The 13,730-nt window shown below is 46.0% G+C and overlaps 1 protein-coding gene across 2 annotated transcripts in view; it reads left to right on the top strand.

Annotated features, from left to right (window-relative positions):
• Positions 1 to 13,730, top strand: part of LOC124792827 (protein PRY1-like) — a 542,115-nt gene that overhangs the window by 113,886 nt on the left and 414,499 nt on the right. The window contains exon 1 of one of the 2 annotated variants that reach the window (XM_047257971.1): positions 12,505 to 12,615. The exons of the other annotated variant lie outside the window; for it this stretch is intronic. The gene's annotated coding sequence lies outside the window, so the exon portion shown is untranslated. Of the gene's footprint in view, positions 1 to 12,504; positions 12,616 to 13,730 lie in introns of those variants that run through there. 2 annotated transcript variants of the gene reach the window in all.

Genomic DNA, 13,730 nt, shown 5'->3' with positions numbered 1-13,730 from the left:
CCCCATCCTTCCTTAATCCAATGGGACCGATGACCTCGCTGTTTGGTCCCCTCCTCCAAATCAACCAACCAACCAACAAAATGTCCCTCCAAATACCCCAACAGCTACTCCAGCAATGAACAGTAAACAAAAAGTCCTACATTAATTTAGCTTAAGACATTTTATTTTTAATTAACGATTTTCTCCCTTAAGGTGAGCAGAACACGCTCGAAACCCGTTCCAGTGTGTTAAATTAAACATAAAACAAATAAAAGTGCCTGGCAGCAGACACAGTTCCCAAACGTAGACAGTATAGCCACTCAGAGTGAAATAGTACACAAACCTGTCGCTTCTGTTAGTAAGAAAGGCTCTAAGCGGCTGGATATCGATTCCAACTAACAAGGGGAAGGTCTCAGAAGCGGCCAACCAATTAGGCTCCTATTTGGTAGGTCGCCTGTGTACAGTCTAAAATGAAATACTCTACGGTATTTTGGCTCAACAACCCACACTGAAGTTCATAACGCGCATTCGACTTAAACATTGACGAGATCGATAGGTAATGGAAAACTCAGCATTTTGCATCCCCACATATTGGATCGGCAGACGCATACTTTCATAGAAATCAAGGAAAGATTTTTTTTTTTTCTCTGCTGATGTACCCATAAGGTAAATGCTGTGCAATGAAAGCGTTGCTGGTGTAGCGATCAAGGCATCTGACTTAGGAGCGGAAAACCTCTATTCGATTCCCAAGTGCAGTTCCTTTTCCCTTTTTTATCTTTTTCTGTTTCAAAACTGGTAGGAACTGGAGGGTTAATAAGGTAAGTGGACTAAATCAGTGAGAAATAACAGTAAGGTGGCAAATAAATATCCAAGTTTCGGTTGAAAATAGACTTGGTTTACATTTAAAAATATTTATTTTCAGGTAGTTAATCTTGATGTGTACCATGCTTACGGGAACATTGCCTTAAAAATCGGTGCTGAAAGTGATCATGAAGTAAGATGTGAATTGTTATTGTATCCGCACGGTTGTGCAAATCACCTGCTGTGTTTCCAGAAGCAAACTGTTATTTTCGCTCCTCGAAACAAAGTTTCTAATTTGGCGACAAAAATAAACATCACTTGTCTGACACTCAAGCTTGCAGTTCGGTAGTATTACTACTACCGTACAAGTCGGTTGATCCTGGCCATACAGTTTGCCCGTACCAGGAATACAATATCACACAAAAACTGTTATCAGCGACGTACTGATTTAAAATGTTCTCAAGATGGCGCTGTCGTTTATCAACAATGGTTCAAATGGCTCTGAGCGCTATGGCACTTAACATCTCAGGTCATCAGTCCCCTAGAACTTAGAACTACTTAAACCTAACTAACCTAAGGACATCATACACATCCATACCCGAGGCAGGATTCCAATCTGCGACCGTAGCGCTGACGTTTATCGACTCATAAAGTCATCAGAAGATCAAAACAAATTGCAAAACCATTTAGAAAAGATATCTGAATGGTATGAAAATTGGCAGTTCACCCTAAATAACGAAAAGTGTGAGGACGTCCACGTGACTGCTAAAAGGAATTCGTTAAACTTCGGTTACACGATAAATCCGACAAATCTAAAGGCCGCAAATTCAGCTAAATTCCTAGGAATTAACGAACAACTTAAATTGGAAGGAACACATAGAAAATGTTGTGGGGAAGGTTGACCAAAGATTGCGTTTTATTGGCAGTACACTTAGAAAACGTGACAGATCTACCAAGGAGACTGCCTACACATTGCTTGTCCGTCCTCTTCTAGACATCTGCTGCGCGGTGTGGGATGCTTACCAGATAGGACTGACGGAGTACATCGAAAAAGTTCAAAGAAGGGCTGCATGTTTTGTATTATCGCGAAATATGGGGGAGAGAGTCACTGGAATGATACAGGATTTTGGCTGCAAACCGTTAAAAGAAAGGCGTTTTTCGTTGCGACGGAATCATCTCACTAAATTCCAATCACCAACTTTCTCCTCCGAATGCGAAAATGTTTTGTTGACACCGACCTACATAGGGAGAAACGATCACCACGATAAAATAAGGGAAATCAGAGCTCGCATGGAAAGATATAGGTGTTCCTTCTTTCCGCACGCTATACGAGATTGGAATAATAGAGAATTGTGAAGGTGGTTCGATGAACCCCCTATCAGGCACTCAAATGTGATTTGCAGAGTATCCATATAGATGTAGGTATGTTTTGTAAATGTAATTTGTCAATTTACCGGACTTGTAGCATGTGACGAAAAGTTTTTTAACAGTTGGTCAAACGATTGACCTCTTTTACAGTATGTAATTGCGCGAAGACTGCATTCGTTAGAAGTTCTTGGTGCCACGAGTATCTTTGCTTTAAAAGTTTATATGACAAGTACCACCCATTATATGAATGCTTTTCTTCTGTTCTTTTCGACATCACGCATTCTTACACTACTGGCCATTAAAATTGCTACACCAAGAAGAAATGCAGATGATAAACGGGTATTCATTGGACAAATATATTATACTAGAACTGACATGTGATTACATTTTCACGCAATTTGGGTGCATAGATCCTGAGAAATCAGTACCCAGAACAACCACCTCTGGCCGTAATAACGGCCTTGATACGCCTGGGCATTGAGTCATTGGATTTCGTGTACAGGTACAGCTGCCCGTGCAGCTTCAACACGATACCAAAGTTCATCAAGAGTAGTGACTGGCGTATTGTGATGCGCCAGTTCTCGGCCACCATTGACCCGATGTTTTCAGTTGGTGAGATATCTGGAGAATGTGGTGGCCAGGGCAGCAGTCGAACATTTTCTGTATCCAGAAAGGCCCGTACAGGACCTGCGACATGCGGTCGTGCATTATCCTGCTGAACTGTAGGGTTTCGCAGGGATCGAATGAAGGGTAGAGCCACGGGTCGTAACACATCTGAAATGTAACGTCCACTGTTCAAAGTGCCGTCAGTGCGAACAAGAGGTGACCCCATACCATGAAGCCGGGTGATACGCCAGTATGGCGATGACGAATACACGCTTCCAATCTGCTTTCAGCGCGATGTCGCCGATCCGGATGCGGCCATCATGATGCTGTAAACAGAACCTGGATTCGTCCGAAAAAATGACGTTTTGCCATTCGTGCACCCAGGTTCGTCGTTGAGTACACCATCGCCGGAGCTCCTGTCTGTGATGCAGCGTCAAGGGTAACCGCAGCCATGGTCTCCGAGCTGATGGTCCATGCTGCAACAAACGTCGTCGAATTGTTCGTGCAGATGATTGTTGTCTTGCAAACGTCCCCATCTGTTGACTCAGGGATCGAGACGTGGCTGCACGATCCGTTACAGCCATGCGGATAAGATGCCTGTCATCTCGACTGATAGTGATACGAGGCCGTTGGGATCCAGCACGACGTTCCGTTTTAACCTCCTGAACCCACCGATTCCATATTCTGCTAACAGTCATTGGATCTCGACCAACGCGAGCAGCAATGTCGCGATACGATAAACCGCAATCGCGATATGCTACAATCCGACCTTTATCAAAGTCGGAAACGTGATGGTACGCATTTCTCCTCCTTACAGAGGCATCACAACAACGTTTCACCAGGCAACGCCGGTCGACTGCTGTTTGTGTATGATAAATCGGTTGGAAACTTTGCTCATGTCAGCACACTGTAGGTGTCGCCATCGGTGTCAAGCTTGTGTGAATGCTCTGAAAAGCTAATCATTTGCATATCACAGCATCTTCTTCCTGTCGGTGAAATTTCGCGTCAGTAGCACGTCATCTATGTGGTGTAGCAATTTTAATAACCAGTAGTGGATACGGGCGCCCGTCAGCAGCTGAAGATATTATACAGTATATAGTTCTAATTTCGTTCTAGACGGCTGCAAGTCATCAATGGTGTCTGTCCTTTTGGACATGTCAGAAAAAAGAGACACCATATCCATATAAGCAAACTTCCGTATGTCGTTACCCGTGTGTCGGCATCCTGTACTCTTACATCCATTACGTATGTTCACGCACGGGCGAGATATTGTACTTCCCAGTCTCTTGCCCGGTGGCGGCGGATAAATAGGAAATTGCAGTGCCTGTGTTATTCCGAATTACGATCAAAATTCCTTTGGACATGCATGCATGTTTCTCGGAATTACGATGCAAAGTTCCTTCGGAAATGCAGGAGACCATCGTAAATAGCGGTGACTTCAATGTAATTATTGTCTTTAAATAAAAGTGTCATTTCTGTCCGTCTCATTGCGTATTTCTTTCAATTACCTTCTGTACTATATTGCACCAGTTCTTTCTACGAACATACATCGTTTTATGGATAACTGGCAGTGTCCGGCCGCTGTGGCCGAGCAGTTCTAGGCGCTTCAGTCCGGAACCGCGCTGCTGCTACGGTCACAGGTTCGAATCCTACCTCGGGCATGGCTGTGTGTGATGCCTTTAGGTTAGTTACGTTTAAGAGTTCTAAGTCTCGGGGACTGATGACCTCAGATGTTAAGTCCCATAATGCTTAGAGCCATTTGAACTGGCAGTGACAAATCATGGGAAAGTTACTCCCGTCTTTGTTCTGCTCACCAGCGTATATTATTCGCCAAATAGAGGTGACGACTGAGACGCGCAACGAAATAGGCTGCTGCGAATATTCTGTCGTCTGCGCAAACGGAATGAATGTTTCAAAGGGCTAGAGAGCTGAAGCATCATCGGTAACGAATTGAACCCGCTCGCTGCAGGACCACTGCACCCTTGCCCGCATCTCTTGGTCGTGCGGTAGCGTTCTCGCTTCCCACACCCGGGTTCCCGGGTTCGATTCCCGGCGGAGTCAGGGATTTTCTCTGCCTCGTGATGGCTCGGTGTTGTGTGATGTCCTTAGGTTAGTTAGGTTTAAGTAGTTCTAAGTTCTAGGGGACTGATGACCATAGATGTTAAGTCCCATAGTGCTCAGAGCCATTTGAACCATTTGAACCACTGCACCCGGCTTATGGACGCAGTGGCCGAACTGAGTTCCGCGTTGAGTGCGGCCGCTCGGCGTCAGTGAAAGTACCGCGGCTTGGAGGGAGCAGCTGTCCACCAGGAAGCCGCGGGCCGCGCCAAGGCCGCTCCCCCAGCGGCGGAGCTTGTCACGGGCTGAGGGGGTCCCACGCCCGTATTGACTCGGCGGGATCGCCCTGACTCACATCCTGTCGCCAGATTTCGCCAACTGGCAGCTGACGGAAGCGAGGGAACCGGGAAGAGGCGTGCGGCGCGACGGTCGTGGGGCGGTAGTGTGGTTTTGCTGCGTTTGATAACTGCACAGTATAGTTGCCTGACCGAAATGTGCGGGTGCATAATGTGGACGCTGGGTCAGATTTTGGTTGTGGCATGACTCGGTATTAGATCATCTTCTGTTTAACCTTGTAAATAAGCTGTTGAGGTTTTTATGTTGGTAATGCCACGTAGCGCTCTCTATTAAAATCGCTGACTGCAGTGTGTGCAGTCTGTGGCTGGTTGGACTAGTTGTTGGAAGTTATTCGCCAGTGTGTGGTGTTGGGCAGTTGGATGTGAATAGTCCGTAGCGTTGGGCAGTTGGATGTGAGCCGCCAGCAGTGGTGGATGTGGGGAGAGAGATTCCCGAGTTTTGAGATGTTAATATGAGTGGACGATCTGGACGTGCGTCCCTCAGAAAAAGAAAATTTGTAAAGCTGGATATATATATATATATATATATATATATATATATATATATATATATATATATATATATATATATAAGACTTTTGAACATTATTAAGGTAATTTGCTAACTATATGCCTATCAGTAGTTAGTGCCTTCAGTAGTTATTGAGGTTGCGTTGCGCTAAAATACTGTCTGTCAGTTTAGAAATGATCAGAATAAGTAAAGAGAAAACAGTCTCAGTACATTCAGTTTCACTCTGGAGTTTGAAAATCAAGTAACATAGAAGTTTTACCAGTACATTCATTCTTTACTTTCAAAGCGGAAGTTTCAACCTTTAGTCTTCTGACTAGGCTATGGTAAACTCATAGAAACTCTAAAAACTAAAAAAAACGTAACTCAGTCCGAGCAGGCCGTTAAGGCCCAACGGTACTGACCGGCCGTCATGCCATCCTCAGTCTACAGGCGCCACTGGATGCGGATATAGAGGGGCATGCGGTCAACACACCGCTCTGCCGACCGTATGTCAGTTTAAGAGACCGGAGCCGCTACTTCTCAATCAAGTAGCTCCACAGATTGCCACACAAGGGCTGAATGTAGCCCGCTTGGCAACAGCGCTCGGCAGACCGGATGGTCACCCATCCAAGTGCTAGCCCGACCCGACAGCGCTTTACTTCGGTGATCTGACGGGAACCGGTGTTACCACTGCGGCAAAGCCGTTGGCATAGAAATTCTACCATGCTGATAACATGACAGCATATTCTACCGTGCTGATAACATGACAGCAGTCAAATAAAACAACTAGAAGCAAGGGAACGCGTTCCAGCAATAACTCCTTAAAATGTGAATGAATGTTATAAGGAGGGCTGAAGGTCCGCAGGTACATTCAAAACGGAAAGAACACGATCTCCATAAAATGTATAGGAGTATACGTATAATCGTAAGTAAGGCAGGTAGATGCCGGACTCAGATTCACCAAGATTCCTCAGGAAATGTAGTCCGTCAACAAAGGAAGTAGTTTACAAAACCTTCGTTTGACAAATACTTGAATATCACTTCAAAAAACTTGAATATTACTTCCCACCCCTTTTCTCCCCTTTCCCCCTTTCACCCTTTAATCCCTCTGTCACCATCTCTCACCCTCCTCCTTCCACTCAGCAATCTTTCCTTTTCCCTCTGCCCCCCCCCCCCCCCCCTTCCCCTTAACCTTCCATCTCGCCCATCGTCTCAAATTTTTAGCCCCCCCCCTCTCTCTTTCTCTCTCTCTCTCTCTCTCTCTCCTCTCCTCTCCTCTCCTCTCCTCTCCTCTTCTCTGTCCTACCCTCTCTCTCTTCGCTCCTTTTTTGTGTCCGTTTCGTTCCTATAGTTATGACTCCGTATTCTATTCGGAATTAGCAAGGATATGAAGTGCTCACTTTCAGGTTTTGTTTATGTTGCTACATCATTTAAGGTGAATGCCAATCCCCATCTTATCCAACGCGAAATATTTTTTCATGTGTAGTTATCTTACCGACGTCTCTGTCTCATGTTTTTCTTTTTTCCTTTCGAAAACAGTTGATACGCTTAAAGTGTGAGACATTTAAACAGGACTACGAAATGTGGCACCAAATGAAAACTTAAACTGAACAGTCAGAATTTTCTGTATCCGAGATATCCTGTCCAAGCACTACCAGATGCGGCAACTGCCAACAGTTGAAATTAGCGGTGTCCTCAAGGCGCTGTCGCAGTTTGAAATTCAGTATCGCCTTTCAAGGAACGTTCTTCAGGACCTTGTGATCGTTAGAGAATGGGGAAGCTTTATTGAGCACAGTTCGCAAACACGTCATTGCCCCAGCGAGCTCACACACTGAATCATCACAACACACTCTGCTAACTAGAATGGCCTCGCGGAAGGTGTCAAAGGTCTGACAGGCAGCGTAGAGCCTTTGTCGTAGTATCTAAACAGAACCCTACACTGGAGAAACCATTGCCCTGAATGAAGATGTTAGTACACACTCTAAGGAAAAAAAAAGAAGCACCACGAAGGGATTAGTTGAATGGCACGGAAATATGTAGATGTGATGTATGCGTACAGACTAACGAATGATTACAATTTCAGAAAAATTGGATGATTTATACAAGAGAAAGAGCTTCACAAACTGAGCAAGTCAGTGACGCATTGGCCATTATGCAAGCAGTTATTCGGCTTTCCGTTGATTGAAAGAGTAGTCGGACGTCCTCTTAAGGGATATCGTGCCAAATTCCGGCGAATGGCGCGACAGATCATCAAAATCTCGAGCTGGGTGAAGGACCCCGCCCATTATGCTGCAAATGTTCTCCATTGGCGAGAGATCTGACGATATCACAAGAGAGTAAAATGCCTGCAGCATACCGGTTGGACGTCAGAAAAAAGATTAACAAGTATTGAACTAGAAACCGCAAGGAAAACGAGATCTCTAAAGACTATGGAAGATGTCGCTAGACGCCGATCGCAACGGGGGGGACTTGAAGAAATCACTGAAGTACTGTACTTCTGTTGGAGCAAACGAAGGGGGAATACGCTGCTGTTTATTAAAAGACTGACTGAAAAGTCAGGTACCAGCATTTTTTCGCTGATTCTCTTCTTTTCCATCCTACATCTCACTGATATGAAAACAACTTTATGGGTCAGTAAAACTTTAATAGTTTACTTATGTCAAATTGAAATAACACAAAACCATATAATTTTATGCTTTAGACCGGATTTTATGTGACGAGAATTTTACATGTGCTTCAGTTCTACAACAACGCGGGGTTCCCAGAACCATTCTGATAATAACGGAGAACTTTACAGCAAATTTCTCCTTTCTACGTCACTAAATAGGGTTTCAGCTCGCACAGGATTTTACGTGCGTATTTTACGTGTACAAATAGGGTACCTTTGAACTTTGAATGTCGGAAACTGATGAAGATATTACGAAAATTTTCAAAGCGGTTCGGGACCGTGATCTTAGGAATACACCGTGAAAATATCAGCCATTTGCTGCGCATAGCCGTCTTGGAACCCGCGGCTCGATTTTGGTACCCAAAACTATGTTGTTCTGGTTTCCTCAGGAATAGCCCATATACTAAACGTGCCTCTGTAGGCCCCTTATGGCGGACTGTAGGCCCCATCTAATACAAATGGAACCAGCCGACTTTCTCCATTTGCTTAAGATGGAGGAAGTGTGTCATATTCATACTTTGGGCATGTAATGTTGGACGGTTATAGAAAGGCGAACGTTCTGTTTGGTATACAAATGGTCCATGACCCAAGAGCCACCCTAAATCTTTGACGCTACCGTTCTATCACCTTGGGCTGGGGACCATTTGCATATGCAACAGAGCAATCGATTTACTTTATCTATCGTACAGTACAGGCTCGAGTTTGAATATTACACACTTCCTCCAGCTAAGACAAACGCAGCAAATCGATTGGTCCTTTTTGCATTACGTGCGGTCTACGGTGCGCCTTACGAGGCTTATAGATGCACCAGTTACTTCACGGGAGGTTCCTGAAAATACCCGAAAACCATGGTTCTAGGGTACCAAAACCGAACCACGGATTCCATGGTGCCGGTGCACAGAAAATGGCCGAAATTTTTACAATACATTCCTAATATCCCGTTGTCGAACAACTTTGAAAATTGGTGTGATATCTTGATCTCTTGCCGAGATACCCAGGTACAAAGTTACCCTACAAAATGGTTCAAATGGCTCTGAGCACTATGGGACTTAACTTCTGAGGTCATCAGTCCCCTAGAACTTTGAACAACTATAACCTAAAGACAGCACAGACATCCATGCTCGAGGCAGAATTCGAACCTGCAACCGTAACAGTCGCGCGGTTCCAGACTGTAGCACCTAGAAGCGCCCGGCCACACCAGCCGGCGGTCTGACGTGTAAAATTATATAGTTTTGCGTTGTTTCAATTTCACGTAAGTATACTATCAAAATTTTACTGGCCAATAAAGTTCTTTTATCCGAGTAACATGCCCTGTAATGGCAGGGAAAAGAGCGGAACCAGCGGAAAGATGCTCCTATCGCAGCGCAAAAGAGGTGAATATACTCCTGTTTATTAAAATACTCTGACAGAAAGGTGGGGTACCAGCTGCCTCATTCAGCCTTCTTCTTCACCTTTAAAAATTTTCGCAAATATTATGGCACGTGAAGATATTCGTCCTTTTATATGCTGAGAGGGGAGACAGTGCAGTGGGAAAGAGACACCGGTTGTGTTATATAAAGAGTGAATGATACCAGGGCAGTGTCTGAGAAAGAGATACACAGTGGCAGTGGAACATAGTTGACAGCTGTCGCATGCGTACCGTTATCGGATTCATTTTTCACATCCGACGTTAAGGACCGAGAGAGGGCGGTGCCTCAGAAAACACTGAAGCGCCGGTCGGTCGACATTGGCAACCACACAAAACTGTTTTCGTGACCATAGGCGCCATTTGAGGACGATATTATGGAAATGGAAGAGGATGTAGATGAAGATGAAATAGGAGATATGATACTGCGCGAAGAGTTTGAGAGAGGACTGACAGATCTAAGTCAAAACAAGACCCCGGGAGTAGACAACATTCCATTAGAACTACTGACAGCCTTGGGACAGCCATACCTAACAAAATTCTACCATCTAATGAGCAAGATGTATGAGACAGGCGAAATATCCTCAGACTTTAAGAAGAATATAATAATCCCAATCCCAAAGAAATCAGGTGTTGGCACGTAAAAATTACCGAACTATCAGTTTAATAAGTCACGGCTGCAAAATACTAACACGAATTCTGTACAGACGAATGGAAAATCTGATAAAAGCCGACCTCGGGAAAGATCAGTTTGGATTCCGTAGAAATACTGCAACACGTGAGGCAATACTGGCCCTACGACTTATCTTAGAAGAAAGATTAAAGATAGGCAAACCTACGTTTCTAGCGTTTGTAGACTTAGAGAAAGCTGTTGACAATGTTGACTGGAATACTCTCTCTCGAATTCTGAAGGTGGCAGGGGTAAAATACACGGAGCGAAAGGCTGTTTACAAGTTGTACAGAAACCAGATGGCAGTTGTAAGAGTCGGGGGGTAGGAAAGGGAAGCAGTGGTTGGGAAGGGAGTGAGACAGGGTTGTAGCCTATCCCCGATGTTATTCAATCTGTATATTGAGCAAGCAGTAAAGCAAACAAAAGAAAAATTCGGAGTAGGTATTAAAATCCATGGAGAAGAAATAAAAACTTTAATGTTCGCCGATGACATTGTAATTCTGTCAGAGACAGCATAGGACTTGGAAGAGTAGTTGAACGGAATGGATAGTGTCTTGAAAGGAGGGTATAAGATGAACATCAACAAAATCAAAACGAGGATAATGGAATGTAGTCGAGTTAACTCGGGTGATGCTGAGGGAATTAGGTTAGGAAATGAGACACTTAAAGTGGTATAAGAGTTTTCCTATTTTGGGAGCAAAATAACTGATGATGGTGGAAATAGAGAGGATATAAAACGTAGACTGGCAATGGCAAGGAGAGCATTTCTGAAGAAGAGAAATTTGTTAACATCGAGTATAGATTTAAGTGTCAGGAAGTCGTTTCTGAAAGTATTCGTATGGAGTGTAGCCATGTATGGAAGTGAAACATGGGCAATAAATAGTTTGGACAAGAAGAGAATAGAAGCTTTCGATATGTGGTGCTACAGAAGAATGCTGAAGATTAGATGGGTAGATCACATAATTAATGAGGAGGTATTGAATAGAATTGGGGAGAAGAGGAGTTTGTGGCACAACTTGACTAGAAGAAGGGATAGGTTGGTAGGACATGTTCTGAGGCATCAAGAGGTCACCAATTTAGTATTGGAGAGCAGCGTGGAGGGTAAAAATCGTAGAGGGAGACCAAGAGATGAATACACTAAGCAGATTCAGAAGGATGTGGGTTGCAGTAGGTACTGGGAGGCGAAGAGGCTTGCACAAGATAGAGTAGCATAGAGAGCTGTATCAAACCCGTCTCAGGACTGAAGACCACAACAACAGGCGTCTTTTACGTGTGACAGTATGTATCAATAACTTGTGGGCGGCAGCAGAGAGAGAGGGAGTGGTGGTAGCAGCGAGCCAGCCCACTGGCCGGGGTGTCCCCCTCTGAGGCGCGCAGCTCCTCCGCGAGGCTGACCTTGCATTGCGCCTGCGTCGCGCCCGCGGCGGCGGCGTTTATCTGTCCGGGCGCTGGGTCCCCTTAGTAGTACGCACGCCGCCGGCTCCGGCGCTGCCTCGCCCTGATAACGCCGCGTGTGTCCGGCGCTGCAGTCGCCTTCGATTCGTCCGATACGCTGCACGCGTTTCGTCTCTCGGGTGTGACAGCAAGCGGCGACAGTGGCATTGCCGGGAGAGTCAGCGTGGAGGTCGCGCTTTGCAAGTGGTGATGGTGGACGGTATTGAGTGATTTTCGGGGTGAGCTATTGTGATGAACTAGTGCGACGAGATATCGGCGGAACAGTGTCATCCGAGGTAGGAGCTAGAAGGCAGTGAAGATGCCGGGCCCGACGGAGACGTCGACGACGAACACGACGACGACGACGATGACGGCGACGGCGCTGAGTGCGAGCGCGGGCAACAGCCCGGCGGCCAGCAAGCGGCCCGCGCGGCGCGCCAACTCGGTGCGCTTCAGCTCGGTGGCCGGCGTGGCGCCTTCGCCGGGGGCAGCGGCGGGCGCCGGCAGGCCAGTGTGCCGCGCGCTCTCGATGAGGCAGGAGCGCGATCGCGACAGGGAGCGCGCCGGCTCGCCGTGCGCGCGCCGCGGCCGCGCCGCCTCCGCCGCCCCCGGCCTGGCCAACGGCGGGCCGTCGCCGCGCCGCGCCGCCCCCGGCGCGGCCAACGGAGCGCCCTCGCCGCGCCGTGCCGCCGCCCCCGCGGTCAACGGGTCGCCCTCGCCGCGACGCACTACCCCTGCCAAGGGGATCGATACCCCAACGCGCACGCGCACCCCCACAAGGTGAGCCCGCCAGCAGCTGACTTTTCCCGCCAAATCTCTGGCACGCGCTGCTCCTCTGCCGTGATACCGACGCAGAGACTCCGAGACGAATATTCGATATGAGTCGACGGCTTTGGCCCCATGACGTTGTGTTACTGGCTACTGTCGCGTCACCTTTTCGTGTTTTCAGCCACAGTTTTGTTATTAGCTGACGAAGCCAACGTATTTGAAAGCAATATATAAATAAAACTGGTTGTGGTGACACACTGACCTACAGCTTCGCCCGAGGTACAGGTTAGGTTGGAAGGTAATTACATGGTTATGAGTTAGCAAAACCAACGAATGTGATAGTAACAAAACCCTGATTGTAGTGACAGGCCGGCCGGAGTGGCCGTACGATTCTAGGCGCTATAGTCTGGAACCTTACGACCGGTGCTGTCGCGGGTTCGAATCCTGCCTCGGGCATGGATGTGTGTGATGTCCTTAGGTTACTCAGGTTTAATTAGTTCAAAGTTCTAGGCGACTGATGACCTCAGAAGTTAAGTCGCATAGTGCTCAGAGCCATTTGAATCATTTTGTAGTGACAGATTTCTCTGTGTCTTCAACATTTCGCGACCCTATTAGCAACTGTATAAATATTAATTTTAATTTTTATAATGAACAGCCTCAGTTGCACCGTTTGCCTAGAAATTTACCTAGCTTTCACTCGGGATAACCCAACCTTCTTCAGAATAACAGTATCTATCGTTTGTCCATAGTGGACATCAAGCTAAAACTACAAATCCATAAATTATCGTCAGAATGTAAAATTTATCTGGCATTGTGGCCGAGGCAGTGCCAGATAAATTTTACATTCTGATGATAATTTATGGATTTGTAGTTTTAGCTTGACGATGTCCACTATGACAAACGATACTGTTATTCTGAAGAAGGTTGGATTATCCCGACTGAAACCTATGTAAATTTCTTGGTAAACGCTGCAACTGAGACTGTTCACAATTAAAATTAAGATTTCTCTGTACCTTACTACGTTTGAAAAAAAAATCGCCAATAACATCACGTTATAGTCGCCATATTGTTTACGACGTTTATCGCATGTTTCCTATGTCACTGGCCAAAGACGGCGATTCGTATCG

The sequence above is a fragment of the Schistocerca piceifrons genome, chromosome 1, assembly GCF_021461385.2.
Source record: "Schistocerca piceifrons isolate TAMUIC-IGC-003096 chromosome 1, iqSchPice1.1, whole genome shotgun sequence".
Lineage (NCBI taxonomy): Eukaryota > Metazoa > Arthropoda > Insecta > Orthoptera > Acrididae > Schistocerca > Schistocerca piceifrons.
This window is presented reverse-complemented; position numbering and strand designations above follow the sequence as displayed.